The sequence below is a fragment of the Octopus bimaculoides genome, chromosome 2 (assembly GCF_001194135.2).
Source record: "Octopus bimaculoides isolate UCB-OBI-ISO-001 chromosome 2, ASM119413v2, whole genome shotgun sequence".
NCBI lineage: Eukaryota > Metazoa > Mollusca > Cephalopoda > Octopoda > Octopodidae > Octopus > Octopus bimaculoides.
In genome coordinates this window covers 254,418-257,691 of record NC_068982.1, presented here as the reverse complement: position 1 = coordinate 257,691, position 3,274 = coordinate 254,418, and the positions used below count along the sequence as shown (strand labels likewise).

The following is a 3,274-nucleotide window of genomic DNA, read 5'->3' as shown; positions in this document are numbered from 1 at the left end:
AGAGAGAGAGAGAGAGAGAGAGAGAGAGAGAGAGAGAGAGAGAGAGAGAGAGAGAGAGACATCAGGATAGAGATGGTGGCAAAGTGCTGAGCACATTGACAAGAGGCAGGGATCAGATTATAAATGGGATGATCGAGTATAGGCAGAGAGAGATATATAGATGGTGGCAAGTGCCAGGGCATACCGTTGAGGTCTAAAGGTCATAATATAAGTGGCTGAATATTGCCAAAGATGCACGATTAGTGAGTAGTGAAAACTTGGGCATATTAGAAGTGGGGGAAGGGCTACTGGATAGCAACGATGCAGAGAAACAGGGCTGTGAGGACAGGATTGGGGAGTGGGTGGTAGGCAGGAATGTGAGGAAGAGATGTAGTTTGGTTAGGGTTAGGGTTAGGGTGTGTGGTGGTCAAGAGGATTCTGAAAAAACCCTGACAAAGATTTGAAGGGTTAGGGTTTCAATTTTAAAGTACTAGAACGATGCAGCAAAGCATCGTTTCTTTTCCCGATTGTCATCTTGCAACTGTTGCGGGTGATAGTAGTGGTTGTAATGTTGAAATTCTTGAGTCTTGGAGGGATGTACCTAAAAGGTGTTACAAACCTATGTTTTGAATTATATAAGAATTTACAAAAGCAATGTAGAAAGAGTTATCAGAAATAACAGCTATTCAAATACTGTGTTAATTTATACAGTCTTGATTAACAATAGTAATATTTAATCCAGTGGTTATCTGATTATTAAAGCTACTTTTTCCCAAATTGTCTCATTTTTATTATTTCAATGCTTTCCTTTCTTTTCCATTTTTATAGCTGCATCCCATCCATTGGATTATTATTTTATATTAAGCTGCTAACAAATTTGAAAACATATTGATTTAGAGAATAAATAATTTTCATAAGAAAATGGCATTTAAAAAAAATTCTAAATTAAAGGGAACATAATAATCTCCCTTGAACGCTCAAAAGCGTGTTTTAGTTATTTTCATAACGACAGATTTGATTGGATGAAAATAAACACTTATTCCTATTGGCTAATTCCATCTACTCCTATGAATGTTCCTCTCTTCAGTTTCTGTTGATGTCTTCCTCTCATCTTCTCGCCCAACTTTCATTTCTTTGCTAACATTTCTCTTTTTCCTTGCACTTCCTGCTATTTTCCAGGTAAGCGTCCAGATTTATCGCATGCACTCATTTGTTCATTTTTTATTATTAATCCCCATTTGTCTCTCTGTCTTTACACTGAACAATAATGGTTAGAAATAGTAATGTTTTTAATGATTGTCCAAACCAGAAATTATGTAGACGAAGGGAGCACGGTCGCTTTTACCATCGCCACTTGGCGGCCCTGATAATTGTCGATTTTAACGACAAGGTCCCTCCCCATTTCGAGAAATAATTGGTCTTTTTAAGTTCAAATTTACCTGGAACTGATATTTACAAATATCTCTTCGAATAAAGTATTAAAAAAAAAAGTGAAAGTGTTAAAAGTTTACAACGCATATTGGTCGTTTGAAAAACAAGGATCTGCAAGATGAACTTCTGGCAGGGGGGCGATTCGAGAGTGGGGACGGACTACTGCATCATTTATGATGGCTATGTGGCTAAAAAGCAAAAATATTTTTAGTTGTCGTTTAGCAACATTCTTACACATTGTTACAGTTCTCGAATAGTTATTTTCGTCATTCCATTAAATTTTGCTTTCAGTTTCTCACCACACACACACACACCTGTATGTGGAAGAAATGATGCGCCAAATGTGATGTGAACTCTTAAATGCAACTTAATAGAAAAAAAAAAACCCCGAAAATCTTTAACGAGTATCTTTATATTTATATATTTTTTAATGAAATGTTTTCCACAAGAATCGAAGTCGACGTAGAAAGAATTTATAACAATTGGTCATTCAATCCGACTTTGAATTAATTATTATAAATTACCTGCAAAAACATTGTTTAATCACTTTTAAGTAATTTAAAAATTTAATTTAAAACTTTTTATTTCTGAAATCTAAAGCAGAGTTAATATAGTTTTTATGGTTTAAAGAAAATCCATTTTTTGTCCCTGCAACAACACGTGTTTCACTTGAGAAATAATCCCCCACATTTTATTTTAGGAGGAATAATAGAAAAGTTTAACCATTACTTATTTTCTCTTTAGTATTTTAGCCTAATCTACATCTCAATTTCTGTGGAATTGCAAGAATAATCCTTAACTAATCCTGATATCGGCGGCGATCCTTCTTAGTGGCCAAACTCAGTTTAATTAAATGCAGCTTTTGTATTATTTTGACTGAGAAAATTTTTAAAAATTGATTTTTAGTTGTTGAAAACAATAATTGGTAATCGCACGGATTTTATTATTTTGCTTGAAACATGGGGAAAAACATTTTTGAAAATTATTCTTGTTGAAAAAACTTCGAAGAAAGACGAAGGCAAAGAATAGGCACCCCCGGTGTTAAGGGTCAGGCCGAAAACTGGTGGCGTGCGTATCCTTCTTTACCTCCGCTCGAAGATGTATCCCAAAACTCTAACCATTAGGATTTCATCCTGTTTGGGAAGAGGGGCCAGGATCTCGTCTAACAGTTCTATCATCTCCATGCCCTTAGCTTCCTTAATCGGGGTTTGTTGTGGCAATGTTTCGGACCATGTCTATTTTGTCCCTTCCATCTGGGATATATAGAGACATACCTACTCATGTGTGCCCCCCCCCCAACCAATTTTGTTTCCCCATAACTCAGAAAAATGAAATTTTCTAGAGATACACTTCAGATGTTGTAGATTCTGATTATATCAGAATTGTGAAAAAAGAAAAGAAAAATTGTCTACATGTGGGAAGAGGAATTTAGAAAAATTCACACAAATTGGCTTTGTTTTCTCATAACTAACAAAAATGGGGGTTTTTTTTTTTTTGTTTTGAAATTTTCTACGAATACCTTTCAGAGTGTGTAAATTACGATTATATCGGGATTTAATGTGAAAAGAAAAATAGCGCACACACTTACTGACAACACAATCTTTGGAAATTTCATTTTTTCATATTAAATTCCGATTTACTCGTAATCTCCACACTCTGAAAGGTGTTTTAGAGTAAATTTCTTTGGAAATTATCCATTTTTTCTGAAAGTTAGGAGGTAAGAGCCGTCTCGCGTGGGGTTTTCGAAACTCCTCACCTCACTTTTGTTGGTCGACACTTGTCCAAGTTAACTCCCCACCCAGTCGGATAACTGTGTGTGTGTGTGTTGTGTATACCCTGTGACTGAAACAGCTTTGATTATCAA

The 3,274-nt window shown here is 35.5% G+C and overlaps 1 protein-coding gene across 3 annotated transcripts in view; it reads left to right on the top strand.

Annotated features, from left to right (window-relative positions):
• Positions 1-1,033: 1,033 nt before the first annotated feature.
• The window catches only part of LOC106870748 (tudor domain-containing protein 1), a 62,026-nt gene continuing 59,785 nt past the window's right edge, over positions 1,034-3,274 (top strand). For all 3 annotated transcript variants that reach the window (XM_014916940.2, XM_014916941.2, XM_014916939.2), the window contains exon 1: positions 1,034-1,158. The gene's annotated coding sequence lies outside the window, so the exon portion shown is untranslated. The remainder of the gene's footprint in view (positions 1,159-3,274) is intronic.